Source organism: Zonotrichia leucophrys, chromosome 2 (genome assembly GCF_028769735.1).
Source record: "Zonotrichia leucophrys gambelii isolate GWCS_2022_RI chromosome 2, RI_Zleu_2.0, whole genome shotgun sequence".
NCBI classification, from domain to species: domain Eukaryota; kingdom Metazoa; phylum Chordata; class Aves; order Passeriformes; family Passerellidae; genus Zonotrichia; species Zonotrichia leucophrys.
Genome location: NC_088171.1, coordinates 10,623,092 through 10,645,070, shown reverse-complemented (window position 1 = coordinate 10,645,070; position 21,979 = coordinate 10,623,092).

Below are 21,979 nucleotides of genomic sequence, written 5' to 3'. Positions count from 1 at the left end.
GTGGGATGGAGCTTCTTTTCTCTAAAAAAAAAAAAAAAATCCAAAAGAAGCCAGAGACTTCTTTTCTCCAGGCTGAACAACCCCAACTCTGAGTTTGTAATATCCAACCCCAACTCCATCCTCCAATTTTACTCTCAGGAGCACCATGTCCTTGAGTACCAACATCTGAAGGTTAATAGGAAAAATCACAGGGTTTGGACCAGGTACAAGTTTGGCAGGGATTCTTCCTTTCCTAGAAACCATTGGCTCTGGAGTCTCCATAGCATAAGACATCAGGGATATCTATTCACTACATTGCTCTGGTGCATGCTTAAGGGATGAGTTTAAATTATAGCAGCCTGGGAACTGCTCGTGTTATCTATCTGGAAGACAGAGTTGTGTCAGTGAGTTTACAAAGGAACAGACATAGTTGTAATATTCCCTGGAAAAGCACTTCAAAGAGAGAATTCCTGGAAAAAGATCATGAAATCACAGGCGATAAATCCAACTAATGTTTTTAAAATATGTAGTTATGAAACTACTGAATGAAATATGCTCACAGAAGATCAAACACAAAGAAGACCTTTTGTTCTTGGCCTTAGGACTGTTTGGCAGTCCAAATGAAGTGTGGGGTGAGGGACATTCCCACTGTACCAAGGGCAGGAGGTAAAAAGGTCATTAGTGTAGGAATGGGGTGCCCAGAGCCATGGCTAGGCTATGAAGCAAGAAGAACATGAACAGTGAATACTTTGGTTTCTTTGCTGAGGCCCACAGCATTTCTCACCAGTCCTGAGTAAGTAATTATGAATCAGATCCTTTCTGAAGATGCAGATATTCCAAAGGGTTTTCTGTTAATCAAAGTTCAGAGCAAAATTTTCCACACTGGATCTAGCTGATCTAACTGAGACATTGCTCTCTGTACAATTTCAGATGGAGACATGGCAGGTCCAAAAGGTTCTGCCCACTGAACCAAGGCTTGCTAGATGAGAGGAGTGCTAAACAGTTTTTTTGCAATTTGTCAAAAATAGTCCTTTATTGGATGTACAGGACATAGGGGACTGGGGACAAAACTGTAAGATATTGACCAGGGGAAATGCTTTTCTTTCCAACCTCATGTGGGGATCTTCTTCCTGAAGATCTTTTTATCTGTTGTTGACTCTGGGGATGTTAGGAAGTGGTCACCTTTCAAAATCACAGTTGTTTATTTGGTTGGTTGGTTTTTAACAGTAAAAACTTTATGCTTGTTCATGACCTGAAAATAAAAATTGAGTTTGTGCCCTACCAGGCAAGTCACATCTCCCGGTGAGAATCACATCTCCTGTGCCTTCTTAGCAACTCTAAACTGCAGCACTCCAATCCCTGCCCCCTCTTTGTCCCAGAACACTCACCAGGTACCTCACGTGCCCTGCCTGAATCAGGAATCCCACACTCAGCAAGGATATTGCAGTGCATTCCATTAGTGATAGGATAAAGTCTGTTTTCAATTAAGACCATGCAGATTTCTGTGCATTGAAGCAAAGTATTAATATATCAAATATAATTTCCATCATCAGCTACAGAAACCTCAGCTTTTAAGCTGCTGATACAGAATGCTTTTCTACTTTCATTTATATATCTGGATGTGGTATATTCACAATACACACATATACACTACCTTAACAATGGAAAACCACTACTTACTTGTAACAAGTAGTTTCTTAGTTCTATTTTGTTTTGTTAGTAAAATATCTATTTAAACTAATAGTAAAGCCATAATTTCTTCAAGATAAAAAATAGTTGCATGATAGTCTCTATAAATGAATGGAAATATTAATAAAATATTGCAGCCTCATTAATGGCAGAAAAAGAATTGAACACAGTAATCAGTTGTAACTGAATGAAGGGCCATGCATTCCAAGATTGTGTCTTGGAAATAACTTTTGCATGAAAAAGAGAATAAGTCAAGAAATCAGAAGAAAGAAAAACACTACACTGCTTACAATTCAAGAATATTTTCTGCAGGAATCAGTGATAAATGTTTCTTCAGAGCTATTTCTGCCTGCAGGAGGGAAAAAATATCTAATGAAATACAAGGTGATGCATAGAAAATTAATGAGTGAATTCATTGAGTAGAGACCATGGCATGTATAAAAATGAATCAGATACAGACAGATCAGCACTATGATATTTGCATTATTGTTTATATACAAGAAAAGAAAGAGAACTTCTCAGTGATATACACACAAAACCTAAAAAAAAACCCCACAGAAAGAATATTAGAAAATTATTAGAAAACCTGTTCTAGTTTTACAGACTTCTGCCGTGTCACTTTTTAATCCCAATTTGGTTTTTTTAAAAGATCAGAGAATCAAGGAACCCTCAATCCTCTGTAGAAGACCACATGAAAATAACTGACTTGCCACTCCTGTCCTCAAGGATCAGCTCTATCTATGCCATTAGTTCATCATTTTTGTGGAGTAAAGACTGAAGGACCTCTCCTGATAAACTATATTAAACAATTTCTGAAACATATAGCTTCATCTGTATTAAAAATCTTCCATTAACAGAAATTCATAGAATCACTGGACAAAATTCTTACCAGGCTGGTTTTTTTTATTTTGAAATATTCAATAACTTTCCAGTGAGTAGTCCCCTGATAAACTATTTTCTGCTCTAATGGATATAGCAGTTTACACTCAGAAGTGAATGTATGCCATTAAATTACTTTAGGGATCCAGTGTACAATTCATTTTTATTTCATTCTGAATTTTTTACAGAAATACCAAGCATCAGTTGCAATGGAGATGGAAAACCTTCCTTAAATCTTGTCATATGATTATCCCATAATATTTCCCAGAATATTTTAGTTCTGCTCATTTTTAAAATCTCCACAGAAGAGGGGAAAATGAAACAAATTACACCTTCTTAAATTTCTCACTGCTTAATTACTTTCACTGACATTTGCATGGCAATACTTTTCATAGATTTCAGTTTATTCAGTGCAGGACTGTTTGAGAAAATCACTTAAATAATCATTAGATCATTATCTCCATTCAAAAAGAAAGCATTTAAAATGTCATCACACCACTTATCCCATAAATAAAGCACTCCAAAACTGAGTACAGTTTTATGAGGGCCAAGCAGTATTTTGCAGTTAGTAACTTTTGTGACAATGAAATAAAGGGGCAGCTCTGTCAGGATCAGAGATGGGTTTGTGTTTTATAGGAATATGATCTGTATTGCTGCCATAGCTTGACCATTCTCTAATTTAAACTAAACTGGCGCCTTGTTAATGGCTGCTCTCTATTTCTTGCATTTACAGCTTGCTCTTGGCTGTAACATTCATGCCATGTATTTCCCATGGCACCTGAAGGTGTGCTACTCTTCCTGGGCACTTTTCCAGAGCACTCTGTAGCCAGGAGCCAAGGACAAACACATTTTGTCTTTTGGTTTTCTTCCCTTGGTTTTGAGGGTTTCTCTACAGAGACAGAGCTCAGCCAGTCAGGACAACCAACTCCTCCTCTGGCTCCTCCTGTCCCTGAAGTCACTCCATGCCTCTGCTGTCCCTTGCTCATTATAATTGCACTCCACAGTAATTGTCGGGTCAGCAAGTTATGCAGTGAAAAATTGCTCTCATGGGCAGCCTTTACTGTCATCTCAAGTAATATTGAGTACTAATTTCTTCACTGTGAATGTTAAAGATGACTGAGCTGTAGACCAGGTCTGGATACACATTTAACCAATGATGTATTTCTATGGGAGAGGAAGAGGAGCAGAAAGTCTGGTCTGAGTGAGTTTGACCATAATGTCAATAAGATGGTGGAGTTTGGAATGAGAAAATATTAAAGATTTTTTTTTCAGACATGGAGTTATCCTCAAATGTTTTGACTTGTGTTTCCCTTTCATCTACCAAGGTGGTAATTACTTGGGATGGCTGTCAGAAGTGCAGCAGTGATTGCTTTAGATAGTGCTCCTTCCTCAGAAGGAAGTATCCATCCCCAGAGCACACTCCATGTCACTAAGGACAAGGCTCAGTGAGAAATGACTGCTCTGCCTGGTAGAAAATCTTCCATTTCCTTTGTTATGCAGGCACTGTGGCCAAGGACTGTGTGTTCAGCCATGGACACACACTGCAGGCCTGCAGGAAGGGGAAGATCCATAATTTATGCTGCGAGCCAGGACAGTGTCTCGCACACTTTCAAACAAGCACTTCCTATTTCATGACTTTGGCCAATTCCACAGCTGGAGATGGCTTCTGTCCTACTGCACATAAGCCTCCTGTGCATTTCAAAGTCTCAGTACTAGAGCAGAATTTCTATACGTTAATGGAAATTAAAATCATCCATCTCAAGCTAAATGGTTTTTTTCTCCTTCAGGCAGCTGCAGAGAATAAGTGCTAGCACAGAAAGGGGAAGATACAGCCCTTCGTCCAGGTAAAAATTCAAATAATTGGACAGATTCTATTCTCTTCTTCAACACCAATTAATCTCATCTTCAAAATCAATTCCCTTGATTTTCCTGGTTGCTCTGTCAGACCAGGTACCCCAGCTGCAAGAGAGGGTAAGTGTAACCCTCTTGCCACCCAGTGAAGTTGGTCAGGACAGAAGCCTGATCACTCAGTGGAAGACATGCAGGTATTCAAATGCATTCTGTGGCATTTCAATTTATCTTTGCAAAGCCACAAAACTTGAAAGATTATGTCAGGACTTAAGGTAGAAAATAAATCAGGATTAAATGGTAGCCAGCATAACAGAAAAACTGGTCCATTTTTTCCTCTGCAGGGGCCAAATGGCACCACCCAAATTGATGCCATGAAAGTGTCTTGCTGGATGGGAGCAGTAAGAAAACAGAGAAAAAGGACAAATATTTTTTAATTGTCTTTTAAATAGCAATGTATAAAGTGGTTCTGTATTACTGGGAGTGGGTCAATCAATGACAGATTTGCTTTGCTCAGTGAGAATTGTGATAGAAATAGTTAATGGCTATGTGAAATAATTTTATTTTTTAGTGCAAGTCATTCTATATTTACATTCCCTTTAAACAGCTCAATTTATTTCACAGTGTTGTTGCTGTAGTACAGCAATTTGCCCTGGATATTTCACTTAATACTCTAGAAAAATGAGAAGCGCAAGAGGAAAAAAATAAAAAAACCATAAACATTTAACTGCAAACTGTCTGCAACAATTCCATCATTTTCAGCTGTGGGAACACAACCTGGCTTTAAACTAAATGAATAATCTGACTCTCTGTAGTCTGTAAAAGCTCATCTGACCAGACAGGACAGCTGTGAACTATTTTCACTGCTTGATATAAGGCATACTGGGCTTGTGCACCATACCTTCAGGTCCTTGTTTGGAATATAACCAAGCTGCCAGTCTTTGTTGGCAGTGGCTAGATTTGGAAACACTTTAGAAAGTCAGTGGGACCTAAAAGTCCGTGGAGATCCTCCTTAGTTCCCTTACTGGCCCTTAATATGCTCATTAAAATGGCAGAGCAGCCCTGTGCAGGTTTGTACACTCCTCTCATTTCCCAGCTCCTGCAGCTTTCCACTGCAGAGTCAGCCCTGCCAAATGGCCCAGCCTGGATCTCATCCACACCACACACAGCAAGCACTGAAGGAGTGACATGAGGTACCACACCTGCCACCAGCACACCTCTGCCACCAGCACACACCTGCCACCATGACACACCTGCCACCAGCACACACCTGCCACCGTGACACCCCTGCCACCAGCACACACCTGCCACCACCAGCGCAGCCCTGCCTGCCTTACCTGTGCAAGCTGGTGACACAGCCCAAGACAAAGACAGTTTCCATCACTGGATACAAATTTGTTTGGTCAGTCTTCAATACAAACCTGCTGCCTGGAGCTAATTATCCCACTGGCCTTTAATTCTCTACCTGGCAGTCTTTTCAGGATTTCACCCACCATTTTTCTTTCTTACCAATTCCAGATATCCCAGAGTTTGAAAACAAGTGGGATTTCCAAAATGTGCAGCTTGATCAAACTGGTTTGGAGACTAAAGAAAACTGTGGTATTCACCTCACTGACTTTCTCACTCTCTTAAACCCTCCTAAGGATCTGGCATCACAAGCCATGTGTTCCCTTCAGTTGGGGATACAGTCAGGAAGTACCTACAAACCTCCCTTCATCCTCCCCAGCATGGTGTAGAAAGGTATATTTGAAAAGCTTGTCCTCTTTTCTAAGGCTCCTCAAAATGCTCTGAGATGCTCAGAAGACGAATGTTTTCTTTCACATTCTTGGGTATGTTTTACTGGTTTTCCTTTTCACTTTTATGTTTTTCCTTTTCACTTTTAAACTTTCTATTGTCTTTTATATTCTGAGCCCTTGACTTCTGCCTAAACTGGTTTCTCTGCACACAATGATGTAAACTTAAATTATTCTAATTTTCCATTACTCACTGTTGTGTATTGATATTTTCATAGCCACAGCATCATTCTCTTGAATAACTTTTGTTCAATTCCACCTCCACTATTACTACTACAGATAATTTAACTACAGTCATATGAAAGGGTTTTCCACACCTTATTTATGAAATTCTGTTCTAATAATTTGAGGAACAAACTCTTAACAAGGTAGGAGATGCTAATTTTTATAATTAGCTATAATAAATATGCAAAGGGCAGCTTGGCTAAATAGTGTCTTGATGATGGAAATTACTAAATAGAAATACATTAAATCCAACATAGCAAATTAAGATAAAATTTTAAACAGCAGTTTGGTATATAAAAATAACCATCCAGGCCTGTAGAAGATACATCAATAGTAGAACAAAATAAGGTAAGTAGAAACTGAGCCAAGTTAATAGGAAAATGTTGTCTGTATTTTTAAAATAGTCAAACAAAAGAATAGTGGAGAAAGGATTTTTCATTTTATAAGTGGTTACTGAACTTTTGAATTATAAAATACTGGGGAAAAAAGTCCTAGAGAAAGATATTGCAGGACACATACGAGTTATGAGGTCACCTGGTTCTTAATCAAAACCTGTGAATTCCAGAAAATATGCAAATGCATGCAACAAAATTGAACTAGCTTTCCCATCTCTTTGCTGTAACAGAAATTGAATCAGTAGGAGGAAAAGTTGTCAAATTTGCATACTCAGGTGTTTCATATTTCTCTGCTTGACTTTGCTTCATTATCCTCTGGGATATTCTGTGACCATCAGAAACTGAGCTACAGCTCCTTGGCTCTCCATCCATCTCCATTGCTGAGCCAACATTTGCTTTTTACTTCCCTTAACTGCACAGTGAAATGAGTTAACTTGTACCACCTGACTTGTCACAGCACCTTTGGGACAGTCCCAGATTCAGAAATCAATCAACTCCAGAAGCCAAAATTTGCTGTGCTGTCTGCACATGCAATGTGACTTGTTCTGATGCAAGGACTGTCCTTGCTCAGCATTGGTATCTTCTCCTACCCATTTGACAAGAAGCAGATGCTTAGACTAATTTTTTATCTGAGTTCCTTTGCTTTGAACTCTCTGGCCCATCTGTGACAGTGTTGTTCCTCCTGGGAACAGTCCACACAAACTGCCACCATGGTTATGAACATAAGATAAAGAGAGGAAGCTTATCAGCAGACTTTAGCATGTACAAAATTATGCAGAGAAAACTGGTCTGTTCTGTCATGGTGAGGCACAGCCAGTTTTGCAGCAAGGTCTGCCCTTTCTCCTCACTGTCCATGCAGAGTCTGAGCTGGTTCACCTCCTCCCTGACAGAGGTCAGGCAGCTCCAGGCAGGGAAATGCAGCTGGAACTGGAGGCTGGATCATTCAGAGGTTTCTGTTCTATGTGTAGGATGTGTGTGAGTGGCGACCAGTATACAAGAGCAGTTATTCCCTCTTGAGCAGAGAAAAGGTCTAAAGCCACCTAGAAGAGACCCAGAGATCTGGTTGAGGTTTGATTCTTTAATAGAGACCAAGCAATGATTCAGCCAGGCAGTGCATCTCATACTTGCTTTCCAGGGAATTCTGAAATTCACCCTTAACCAACAAACCTGAGTCCACCAAGGGTTTGGTGGTCCTAACCTAAATTAATGTCAAAAGGAGCTAACTTGGCTCTGAGGACTTAGAAGGAGCTAGAGAAAAATGTTCCCCTTTGCTTTTACCCAAACCAAGTTTTGTGTACACTAATGAACTGTACCTTCAAAAAGCAATTGAAGGGTTGTACAGAGCAATCCCAGCCAGGCACTGATTGTGAAAACAAACACAAAAATGTACAGATATTTAAGACTCAGTTTATATTTACACTTGCAACAATGATCAGTGATGTTATCAAGCACAAAAAAAAGCCCACTTGAAATGATCTCTGTGCCACACAAAACAAAGGCATCTTAACTTCCCTCCCTGAGTCTGCAGTGAGTTCATCCTTAATAATTGGTGCTGAGCTTATGTAGTTTTTCTTTCTCATACCATGTGACCAGTCTCCAAAGGCAGCTGATGGGATCTGAACTTTGCTGGTGTGTTTGGGATATTCTGTTCCACAGGCACACACAGGATCCAGGACAGTTCCCACCTCCTGGGGCTCTGTGGGCCAGAGGAAGACAATTTACAGAAGTTCAAACACCAGCAACAAGCAGAGGCACCAAGCTGTGCTCTTAGTAGCAAGTGTCAAAAGACATTTAAATGATATTTCATCACAGCTTGTACTGCAGGGTGATGAAAAGCTGTGAGCTGAAAACAAGTGGGCTGACCTGTGTGTTATTTTTGCAGAGGGAAGAATTTCAGCACTCAGCAGAGCATCATGCTGCAGTTCTGTGAGATAGGTGGGTGCAGCACTATCATGGCCAGGAGGGGTGGTGGTGACATGCAAAATAAATGCATTTATGACTTCAGGCTATCAACAAGTGCTATTCTCAGAGACAAGCAGAGGCCACACTTGCTGGCAGCAAACTGTGTACGTGCAAGCAGAGGTTACTCACTCCACTTAACCCCACTTCCCTAAAGGAAAAAACATTCCTGAGTTTCAATGGACCTGAATAAGGAGCCATGATTAGCCTGGCTGAGGAGGATTTGGGTGTGAGGACTCAGATTAGCTGAGTTCAGCCCCCACACTCTAAAAGGGAGCTCCTTTCCTGTGCTCAGTTCCAGAGCTGCTTTCCCTTGAGCAGGGTCAGGTCCTGTCCCTCACCATCCTCTGTCCCTTGGGCAGAAGTTTCAGGGAAACAAACCAAATCACAACCTCACAGCTGGAAATCTCCCATGATGCTGATGGAAATATCTGGAATTTACTTCAAATTGTGTCCATGCATTTCAGAGGTCTTTCCAGCACTACTTACATCACCTGTTTTGCTGTGCTTGTATGAAAACTGAAAAAGTCCTTCCTAGGGTAGTTTCTCCCTTCATGTTGATGTTCATTTAAGGAGACTCTTATCAGCTCCATTTTCCAGCGTCTCTGAAGATGTTACATAGCATTTTGTCAATTTAGGAACACATCCTCATTCTTCTTTGTATTATCTTGGCATTTTGGTTTCCAGGAGGTATTGAAAAATGAAAAGAAATGTAATTTTTACTTAAAATGTTGCCTATACTTTCACAGATGCAACCTGGCCTCCAGAGGAAACACTTAGATTTCACCCTTCTGAGACAGAAGGCACAGGAACTTTTGATAGTCATCATGGAGATATGAAGGAACAGTTTATCCTTAAAAGAGATGTTGAAGGATACCTCCTTCCTTCCTTGCTTGACTTAATAGGATCAGCATTTATCTGCTCTAAAAGTCTTTTTGCTTTGTTCCATCTGACAGTGGATCTGCTCCAGGTGTATATTTTGGAATATGACAGTTTATTTAGGATTATTACTGCTCTTGCATGCATTTTCCCCTTTTTTGATAGTGATATCTTTAGGCACAGCCCATATAATAGGCACCATTCTCTGGGATTTGGTTCACCTTGGCATGCAATCTCTCCATCCTGGTTATGATGCTCAGAGGAAGGTCCTGTACCCCTCAGTCTCTGACATGTGAGTACAAAAGGCTGGTGCAGGGATGATGTGGATAAAGGAGAGCAAATCTCAGAATTCTCCTAAGGGACACCAGAATCAGTTACTGGGTTTGGTTTTTTTCATATTTTAGCACATCTTGGCTTTGCAGAAGGCTGAGGGATGCATGATTTCTCCCACTGAGCTTTGGGGCAAGGTGACTGCAACCACTGGTGCTTTGCTGATGTCAGTGGACACCACAATCCCTGCGATTCCTCTTAGCAAACTTGCATCCCTAAACTTCTTGTTCCAAATGCCAGGCAGCTTTCACCATGAGGCAGCTGCAGCCAACACATCACACAGCAACATTTGGTGTGCAAAAGTAGGTTTAACTAAAAGCTTTGAAAGTGAAACTTGAAGAGAAACCAGAAAGAGGGAGTTGTACAGGTCCAGTAGAAAATGTCAACTTGACACTTCTCACGATCTTCTAAGTATTGGTAGCACCTTTAAAATGGCACAAAATTCACTGAAATTATTTTGCAATTCTCACCTGCCTTTACCTGCCCATGTCTGTCACCCTGATTTTTTAAGATTTTCGAAGCCTTCTGATGTTGACGTTCTTGTAGCAAACTTTCTCATGCACTTTCTGTAAACAACTTATTGTTTTGCATTCTTTTCTGGAGGAGGAGAAATTTGATGGACTGTTGCTTTGTCCAGTGTCGTTGGAGAGGTGGCACTGTCACCCTCCAATCCACTGTCACTTTTGGAAATCTATAAATGTTGGAGTCAGAAAATAAACTTCCTTTTTCTCCACCTTGAGAACAGCAGTGTGTGCGCTTGTGTTGTTTTGTGTCCTGTAGCAACACATGTCTTCTGCTTATCCACACTTAAGGAAAATGGTTTTTTCCTATCTTTCTCCAATTTATCATTTTTTCAGTCTCAAGGTCTTTAAATGTAGGATAGTTGTTTTAAATATTGAATTGCAAACATGTTCTGCTGTCTCTGCTGTCAACAGCTGCTCCAGAGCTGCAGTCAGTGCTCTTGCTGAAACAGAAAGAGATGGCAATAATCCAAGCAAAGTCACTGCAGGAGGCACCACAGGGAGCTGGCATGCGCCCATTCCCAGGGAATGGCTCCTCTGCCAGCAGGCGTCACGCTGGCCCCTCTGCCCACTCCAAACACCTTCATTTTTGAGCAGTTGAAAATCACATAATAAACATGAATGAGTATTGTCAACCAGCTTCCTTCCTCCTCAAGATCAGCTTGCATAGGATTGAAAATATTTTGAGGTAATTTCATTATAACAACAGGTTTAATTACTTCAGACATTTAGGAGTGTGGGTTTCAGCACAATTAATTCCTTTACATTATTCCACTTATTCATGACAATGACACAATTTTTTGGTGATAAAAGGCTCTTAATCACAATTACTTGGTAGGTAAGTGCAAAGGAAGAGCAGCTGTCATCAGAAGGAAAAGCAGCATAAAAACCCTGCATGTCTGGGACTGCAGATGAAGGAAGCCACATGTATGAAGCCAGACCATGAAGCAGCCCCTCTCCACCTGCACATGCTGCTTCTTCTCCGTGCTCCACCTGCAGAGGCTGGGAGGAGGAAAACACCCATCCAAGGGGAGTTTTCCTGCATGCAGCTCCTTCCCTGTGTGTTCTCTAATGGCTGAACCAGTGCTGGCCCCAGGAGCTAAGGACAGGAGTGTTGTGAGAGCAGATAAGGGATAAAAGCATTCTTTAGCAATGCTGAAGTAAAAAGCAGGTTATGAGTACCAGGGTAAGCCAGGCCTAGTGCACTGAATAGATGGTGTCCATTTCTCTGCAGAGCTCTTCATCCTGACCTTAGAAACTTCTCCTCAGCTCCCTCTGAGCTGCCTCCATGGTCCTGTCTTCTCTCCTCTCCTGGCCCTCACTGGTCACAGACTCTGTCTCACACAGCAGCAGCTGAGCCTGAGATGCTGCCCTCCATCCATAGTGTGCACTTTTCCCACAACTCCAGGTTTCCTCATACTGCATTCTAACAATTATTCTTTTCAGGAACTTTATTAGCTGGGACATAGAAGCACAAACTATTTTAATGAAGGATTGATGATTAGACTTTCTTGACTCTTGATCTGTCAAATAATGAATTGGATCCAAGCACACAGCCATGCGCCAGTTTTGATTTTAATTTAGTTATAGCCTGTCAGGACTCAGGTTTTCCTAATAAGTTTCATGTTACCCCTAGTTGAACTTATTCCTTATGTTTTTTTACTAGAATATTTATTTCCACCAGTTCACATCAATATTCTTTGACTGCTACAATTACCAGTAAGTGTCCATCTCCTGGTCAAGACTATGCATTTGCTCTTTGATTGTGGATTTCCCTGTTTCTTACAGATAGAAAGCTGAAGTGATCACCTTATCCCAAACAAAACTGACAAAGGAGTGTGAAATCCAATCCCTGTGACTTTCTCTTGGCCCTGAAAATCCTGCAGGGATGCACAAGAAAGGATGGCCGTGGAATTGGGGTCAAGTTAGTACCACAGGTATTTCTATCCCCTCCTGGAAAGGGCACTGCCCCCCAAAATCTCATATCCTTTGCAGCAGCCCAGATGTGCAGCCAAAGCTGGCATGGTCCACCATCCAAAAATGTCTGCACGGGTGATAGAGTACCTGTGGGTTCTCCTGTGCAAGCTGAGTGGGAAAAGTTCCAGGAGAGCTGCACCACTGACAAGCCATTGGATGGTGGCTTTTTTGCAGCTATTCCAACGCCTCTGACCCTTTCTTAGAATTTTATAAATGGAAATAATGCAAACACAGAAAAACTCAGAGGTAAGAGACAAGGTGTTTTTATCTGCGCTCTTCCATGGAACCAGCCCTCACTCCAGAAGATATCTGTATGTTATCCATAATGCATTTACCTCTGAGGCTGCAGCACTGAGCTGAGCAGCATAGTGTTTTGCAGGAGGTGCCTATCACTTGCCCTTTCCTGCTGAGGCTGAATATCCCAGCAGGAGCTTTCCCCTGGCAGAGCAGGAGCCCATGCCAGCCTTCACTCAGTGCTGCTGGGCATTTTTTGGGAGAGAATAAACAGGAAATATTGTGAAATTCCATCGAAAGTCATGCTCAAGCTTTGCTTCATGCCCCAGATGCAAAAGGCTGCCAGCGCTGATAGCCCAGAGATAAAGCTTCAGGCTTGAGGCACAGGTAAATCTGCAGATCTGAGCAGGGACATCTCTTTCATTCCACAGGTGGAGGCTTTTGAGCTTGGATTGCTGCCTGAAAGTAAAATATCTACAACCTGAGGGCAAAAGCAAAAAGGTATTTAAAACCCTAACAGAGTAATGTTTGGAAAATTCTGTATTTGCTGATGATGGAAAAGCACTGAATACCCATTATGGAATTCAGCAGCAGGCTGAAACATCAGCTTTTCATTGAGGTGAAAAAAACAAATTTTCCATGTGTCATTTGCAAATCAGAATGCCAAATTCTGATTAACCTCACAAATATTACATCATCCAAATTCTCAGGAACACTTTTTATCTCTTTGGACAACTTCATCTACTTATTTTCATTGATGTGAAAGCAATGGGAACTGAAATAGGCAAGATCCAAAATGATGAGAGGATAGATTGTAGTCACTGTAACTGTATGGAATTATATTTTAGAGGGTGTCTTAGATTATATCTCAGAGGGTTGTTGGCCTCATTTAGACTGCCTCTGAGGATGGTTGGAGGATGCTGTGGAAAGACAACTGACAGGTTTGGGACCAGCCTGACAGGCTGTATGGTTGTACACAATGTGCTGGTGCAAGAAGGTGGACAAGGGAGTGAAAGCTGGAATGAAGGCAAAACAGGGAGGAAAAACCATGAGTGTGAACAAAGAAAATGCTGTCCAGATGAGAGAATTCCACTCAGCTGTCCAGAATATGCTGAGAAAATAGGTAAAGAGCTGAATCCTGCCAAGCCCATAGGCCCTGATCTGTCAGTGCCCACCTTGTCTTGGCCCTTTCATTCCTGCAGAACTAGGGGAAGTTAAAAATGATAAAATTTTATGCTTATTTTCTACTTATTTGCAGGTATTTTATACTTATTTTTCACAGGTGTGTGAAAAATACCTTTACAGCACCATTACAGCAGCACATTCATATTGCTCAAACACCTGGGCTTAATTATTTTCACAGGCTCCCAACTTGGTGCTTGGAAAGGTGCATTCAATGAGCAGAGATGACTGTGCTGTTCTGGATGAGGCTTTTGAGGCAGCTGTTTCCATGGTGTTTAAGGATTAAATACAGTGAGTGACATTCCTCAAGCTCCTTGCAAGGTGGCTGGGCTGACACTGAAGTTAGGAGTTCAAAACATAAGAAATTTTATTCAGATAATGGTCATAAGTTTATCAGGCTGGTGGAAGACAAAGAATAGCAATTCCATTATGTCCTTCTGCATCATCCTGCACTGCAGTATTTTGGTTTATGTGTCTGTCAACACACATGTCACTGAACTCTAAAACTCTCTATGGGCAACTTTTTATATTTGGATATATCTGCCTATCCTTGAAGAAACCTGGATAAAATATTTCCCCTTCCTTTCCTTCCTGCTGTTAATGCTCTTATTCTGTGTTAGAGGCATTTTCTAACTAGCAATGGTAGCAATGCTACTGCTACTATTGGAAATTGATAGATGTGCTCTAATGCAAACAGCTTGTGAGACAATCCCTGTGCTTTCAACAACATTTTGAAGGCACCACAGTAATTGTTAACTAGTCCATTAGGGATGTTCTAGTTCTTAAAATGTATTGATTTAAATTATGTATGTTAATGTACCTATCAACATTACAAATGTAGTTTGCAGCAAACTGCTTATAATATATGAATGATAAGCCATAAATAATAACTGGGGCTGTAAATTAAATTACTTGATTAAGCTGCAAAGATGCACTCTAATTTGGAACAGAAAATTACTTTGAAGTGATTTCAGCAGTTGATAATTCTTTTAGAGTAGCTGAGTTTTATGAGCCATAGTCTTCTTCATGTCAGGCATGAAACTTTCTGATGGATTTTGCCCACTAACATGGTTAGTTGGGTATTGCTACACTTGGATGCAACAAAATAATGAGTGACAACTATTTTAACCAAAGTATGAAAGTGCTTGAAATCAAATACATTAATTCTTTTCTGATAGAATGTGAATAATCTTGGGTTGGGTGTCAGCAAGAGCAAAGCCTCTAGAAGAGCCTTAATTTTGAAAGACAGCAGAGGCAGCATATAAAAGAATTGCAGTTACTTTAAAATTTTTTAATAGGCACAAATAAATAATGGTATTGTAAAACCCCCAAAACCTTCAGCAGAATTTAATATGAGGCTCTGAAATACAAGCTGAGCAGAAATGCAATGCTTGACCTCTTCTCACAACACGTCTTACATTACTGGTACAGAAGATTAGATTCTGGATGAGTTTCAATTGATAGAATAACTAAAAATAACTTACCAAACATGGACTTCTGTACCCAAAAGCTGCTTTGATAGCTTGCACATATCTAAGTGGAGAGGGATGAAGTTGTGGGAAAGTACTGGAGAGCTTGTGTTCCAGGAGCAGAGAGCCTTTTCTGGATATCCCAAGAGAAGCACTGCACCTCCTCAGAGCCACAGAGTAAAGCTGGCTCTGTGAGGCACAGCTCACTGCCCAGGGCTTGCCTGGAGCTCAGGGCAGGGGCAGCACTGCTGTGGATCCATGAGGAGACTCCTTCTCAAACCTTCTCTGTCTAAGGACACCCCAGACACGTGCTGGGACACCTAGATTCCTTGGGGATGGTTACACAGTGCAATAGTGGGGTTTGAATTTGTGGGTTTCTCCTTTAGAGTCATCTTTAGCACATCCAAAGCAAGGGCACACCAGCAATGGCTCTTCTGGGCTGGATGAGCAGTTGGATTCCTCATTACAAAGTGACAAATAAAAGACACTAAATGATAAATGAAATATAAATGAAATATAAACCAAATTCAACTTTAAGACTGGTGGGTACTTCCAGTTGTCTGGGTGCAATTTTTGAATAATCCAGTATTTCCAAATGTCCCAGCTATCTGAGGCTTGGGGTCCATCTCCCTCTTCTGAGTTCTTCCACTAGATCTCAGCTCATACATTTCTTGCTCGGAAATTTCTAGGCACTTAAAGTGTGGGGTATTTTCCCCTTTAATAAATGCAGATGATGGGAGATGGTGTGACCATGCATCACAGGGTGATGAAGGATTCAAAGTGCTTTCAAGTAAATGAGACTTGTTAGAGCTCTCAACCTGATATTACAAATCATTCAACAGCAAAATTTGTTTTTTTAATTATGGTTTGATTTCTGCTAGATCTGCTTGGAGAGAGGTGTCTAAGATGTAAATGCAGAGAAATATTTATTTATTTATTTACTTACTTATTTACTTTATATATTTATATTTATATTTATTTATATTTTTTTAGTCGCATTAATATTTAAAACTTCCATTGATTGATATAATTAGCTTGAGGCTAATTTCCACACACATCTACTTTCCTTATCTAAACAAGTGTCTTTGGAGCAGGGTCTGATGCAATTTACTGGTATTCCCAGGCATGACTGTTACAGGAAACACCTTTGTAGCTGAAAGAGAGATATTTGAGCTTAAATCATGGTTTAAATGAAACTCATCTCAACAGAGAGGTGAATTTGGAAAAGTTTCTCTATAAGAAAATCAGAATAGACTTTTTAAAAGCAGATAAATAGACAGAGAAACTATGAGAAATAACAATATTCCTACTTATTTCCTGGTTCAATTTTCCTTTTCAGATAATACAAGATGTAGGACGTAGTTAGTGAACTGATCAGCCAGCAGGCTTGAAACAGAAGTAGTTATTTACACAGTCTAATGATTTGGTGGAATATATTGCCACAAAATATTCTGGGGACAAAATAAAAATCGTTTTTAAAAGCTATTGGATGAGTCACTGGGAAAAAAAATTCCTCCCTTAAGCACAGTGATCTGCTACCATCTGAGTCAGAAAATTCCTCTGCCACCAAGGAACTGATTTCCAGATTGCCAGAAGCTTGGAAGACACACCAAACTTGGAAGAAAAGTGTAATTGCATGCTCCTCTGGCTTCCCCTGTTACTCTCTTTTTCCTTCAGCATTTGCTTTTGGCCCCTGTGGGTGAGGTAAAATCAGCCTGTTGTCTGAATACAGCTATTTTCATGTATGGATAGATTTTTCAGAAAGACCCTAAACTTCAGAGATTAGTCATGACATTAAAGAAATGAAGATTTTTGGTTTTAAAGACAGGGATGCAATGATATGAAGAAATGCAGAATATTGTGAAATCCTTATCTTTGTAAAGTATGAAAAGAATGCAAATCAGAACGTAAATGTAAACTACACTGAATGTCTTTGAAGATTGTGGATAGGTAGCTTTACATTGGACCCCATGCAACACCCACATAATTAGTAATGAATTTGCTTAATGAACCAACCTTACAGAACTGCCAAAATGCTAAGTATGGAGCAAGTAAAGCAAAAGCCTCAGGGAATTTAGGGAATCTATAGTAATGTAGTGCCTAACCTATGTCCTGCATTCCACAACACCAGTGGAGGAATTTCCTTCTACTCAATGCAAATTTCATCATTTGGGGTGACTTAATCTTTAAATGAGGCTCTTTGACACTGTCTCATAATGTGAAAAATAGCTGGATATCTAAAGTAACCTAAGTAATTGTTAATTTTCTAAGTTAAGGTCAGAAGGGCAGTTTCACGTCCATTTTTTCCTTTATCCTACTTTTCTGGTATTAATCAGCCTGTCCTTTGGCTCAGCTGCATGGGCATTAAGAGAATCCTATCACCATTGCAAACAAACGGAGTTATCAAAAAAAATATCTTTTCCACCTATCTCATATAAGCTCTGTGAGACAAAGACTTTTCCTGGTAGCTTATTTCAATAGTGAAATAGAACTTGACTCCCAAATGATTGATAAAAGTTATTCTAGATGAGGAAAGTTTATTAAATTTTTCTCTTAATTCTTTGCCTTTAAGATATGGTCTTAGAAATCTGGAGTTCTGACTGCAATCAGGGTAATGCATAACTTCATTTAACTCCCTGTAAACATTCACGGTTTGACTCTGCTATTTCAAAATTACAGTAAATGTCTGATTGTGGACTTATGGATTGTTCTCTAAGCTCTGGAAGAATTCCCTATCTCCCTAAACAAAACTTTTTTACCCAGCTCTTATTTTCTCTTCCCCAAGAAGTACCAAGCAGATTAAAAATGTGACTTTTAAACTATGTGCCTAATGAACTGCTGTGTTATGCCTCTCTTTTTTCTATAACAGAGACAAAACATTGCAGTTGGAGTTTGAGGAAAGTTATGAAATCCCTGATATGAAACAATTGTGGGGTGGACAAGCTGAATGGTTTTTCCTGGTCACAGGACAGACAACATAAAAGAGGAACAGCAGTGAAATAATCAACTGGTGGAGCAGAGCTTTTAGCTAAGAAAAACCTCTTAACAACACTGTAGCAGTTCAAAGCCTGACTAAAAAGACTAATAATCTATTCTACCTGCTTTTTATTTACTGTATTGAACCTATTCAGCTACAACAGATTGTCTGACCTGTGCATGGGATTAGTTTCCAGTGGAGCTGTTATATTTCAGACTCCTAAAACTAAAACCCACTTGACATCCAGGAGAAAAGGGCAGCAAATATATCACAAAATTTAATGAATCCAAGGGAAGCAAAGGTTCAACTAAAGGTGAAAAATAATCATGTTTTAAATGTCAATGGGTAGTATAGGCTATTACTGTATTGCTTTACTCCTGCTTTTAATAGGGTATCATTGCAATTTTCTATTGGGTTGCACTAGGGTAAAACTAAGAAACAGAGCCCTTAGGCTACTTTAATTTATAATAGGATATAAATTGTTAGGAGCTGAAATTCCATCAGTTTAGTGCCACAGTGTTAAAAAGTTTAAGCTGCAACCATGAAAAATACAGATTTTTCTAACTATGCGCAAATGTTAGTCCTTTTGAGCCTGTATTTGACACTATGTCAGTAACCAACATGAAGAAAAAAGCAGAGATTTCCTTGTGCTCAAAATCGAGCCCATCAATGCCATCAAACAATTTGACTCTCATCTGCCTCCCTCCTCACAGCTGAGGAGGCTCAGAAACACAGACAAACAAGCAATTGTCTGTAAATAGAATATAATAGAAGCTAATAATGAAAATATGTCTCATTGGCCATTTCCTTGTCCTGGTACCTTCACAACTTTTCCTGGTTTGCATTTCATGACTGATGGCCACACTCTGGTTACATTCCAAGTGAATTCAGTCTCTGCAATTTAATGACACTTCAGTATTTGCCTTAGTCCTGCCAATTTCTACACCTAACACAGACCTAGATGGGCTTTCCAACTCCTCAGAAGAAAGCTTCTATTTTTACAATTTAAATGTGTTCTGGTAAAAATATTCCAGGTTGCAGAATATTCCCTTCCTTTGGAGCCTACAAAGCACCTGTAACCTTCAATATGACTTAATTAAATGACAGCTATACTTAATTAACACAAAATTGTGTTGGGTAAGATGGTCACCTTCAGTATAAATAAAAATAAATGTTCTGGGACTAAAGAAGAGTCATTCTATTTGTGTTCTCCCAAGCTCTGCTGGAAATACAGGCTGACAGGTTAATAGAAGCATTTTCAAGCAGTTGTAAGAAATCAGCCATCTGACTCAAGTATTCTGTTCCTTGGTTAACTTACTATTCAGCTACTGAAAACTTGATTTTCCCATCTGTGAGTTGACAAAATGGAATAAAAACAGTATTAATATTTATGTTCCAAACAGAAAAGGCTTTCAAAGCATGTTCATAAAGTGGAAAATAAAAGCAGCAGTTTATCCAAAACTTTCTGGCCTTTCGCAAATTTAAAATTTATCAGCCTTGCTGCCAGGATTTGTTGGTTTAAGAGCAAGTAATCATATTTTACATACACTATTAATATAGGTGAACTTCTATACCATTTGAATGCTCTCTATTATGTGGATCAATTTCAACAAGAGTTCATACTGTTATGAGTGTTTATTCCAAAATTGCCCACAGGTGGGGAAAAAATGTTTACTGGGTCTGGTTGAAATGTTTTGTGATAGCAATGTTTATATTCTGCATAAAGATTGTTCAACTGAATGTGTGTGCGTAAGAACCAGAGGTACCAGTAAAATTATATCCAAATGAAAATACAGTGAACTTTTTTTCTTTCACAAGATTCTCATTTCTAATTAATCGTGTTGCCTTCTTATGAATAAAGTCCAGTATCTTATATAACTTGACAATCATTAGAAGTAGCTGATGGAAAATTAAATGTTTTGTTTGAAACAATTTCTTAAATCCTTATGCATGGAATTGGTTTCTTTGTACTGTGGCCTGCCAATACTTCCCACTTTGATGATATGTGCTCCAAAATGGTTTTCTCCAAATGTTCAACTGCTAACACTGCATGGCCTGCACTCTTTACCCACTGAGAGCACGCAAAAAAAGGAAAAAACTTTTTCCTCACATTCTTGTACCAGCAACTCTCAGCCCAGGATGCTTTTATTATTACTGATATTCTTACATTAGTTTCCAGTTCAAGAGAAGAAAATCCTTTAGGCAAGAAGCACAGGCCCACTGCAGGAACTGACTCTCCAAGAAGTACAAGCATAAGATAATAAAATATGTTTGGATGTTTGAATTCAAGCATACCTAACAACAGCTGCTCAAAAGCAGTGACAGGTACTTCTGTGCAAAACCTGACCCTATTTTTTCCTTTTTGCATATTGAAAAAACCCACCAGAACTGCACACAGCACAAGGCAGAAAAATCCCAACCCTTTGCTCGCAGGTTCCATGAACAGAATTGGCTACAGTAGAGAAAATTCAGGATGGGAAGTCATGAAAGTGATGAAATTATATTGGATTTCCTTCAGAAGATTGATCTGGGAGAAAGGAGTGGTGGAGTGTGTGTCTCTCACTTTGGGATGCAAAGAATGAGAGATTTGGGTTTGACTTTTTTATGATAGGTGTCATCAGAGATGCTCTGATATCTCACTGGAAAAACTACCTGCCCTTTCTTTATCTGGATTATCAAAGTTATTCTTATTTAACTTGTAATGTATTGCCAGCAATGAAGATAAGGGTCGCTTGTGTTTATGGACATTAAAAAGAAAGTCCATGACTAATCAAGGACCTAGGATTTGCAAAAATGGTCTCTGAAATATTAATTTCTCATCAGTTCTTTTGGCTCTCTGGATTTGTGCAATGGACAACAACAGACTCACTGCCCAAGTGGTGGATGTTGTTTTCATGAAGAACTCATTTTTTACTGCTGTGACTTGGCACCATCATGTGGCCACTTTGAGTTTTCTCAACTTAAGTAAAAAATTACATAGAAAAACGTTAGCAATTAATTAATTTAAACTTAGAAGTATTTGAATCTATTTCAGAAGGAAAAAGTACATGCCTTAAATATATCAGTTCACTAAATACTGAATACATTGTCTATGAGTTGTCCTTTTTTCACCAAATCTGAGCTTGTTTAATCAAGGTTTAACTCATGTTCTTTAAGCCAGATTTTCTTAAGTTACAAAAGACATTTTCAGTTCTTCATCTTGGTCCAATCCTTACCAACGGCATACAAAAATTAGCATATTATAGACAGCTGTCCTCTTCCTCACTCCAAGAGCTGTGGAAATTATGTGCAGAATTAAACAGGTAAGTACTTTCTGTTTAAGTCAGAAATCCCAACAGATTTAGAAGTTCAGTAAATCTCCCGGGCATATTGTTCACTCCAAACAGGGAGTGTACATCTCAGAACCTGAGTTAGTCAGGTATTCCTTTTGCACAGTTTCAGGGTGAAAATCAGAAGATAGATATGTGTGGTGTAATTTGTGTTTTGACATGTTTGCATGTGGTCTTTAGGTAGACACAAGGAAGTTTTACCAAGCATTAATGTTGAGGCCCAGAGGTGGAAATCTCCTCACATTCAGGTTGTACAGAAACACAACTTTATGTTTGTCAAAGAATTGCTGTGATTTATTTCAGAGTGAAATAAA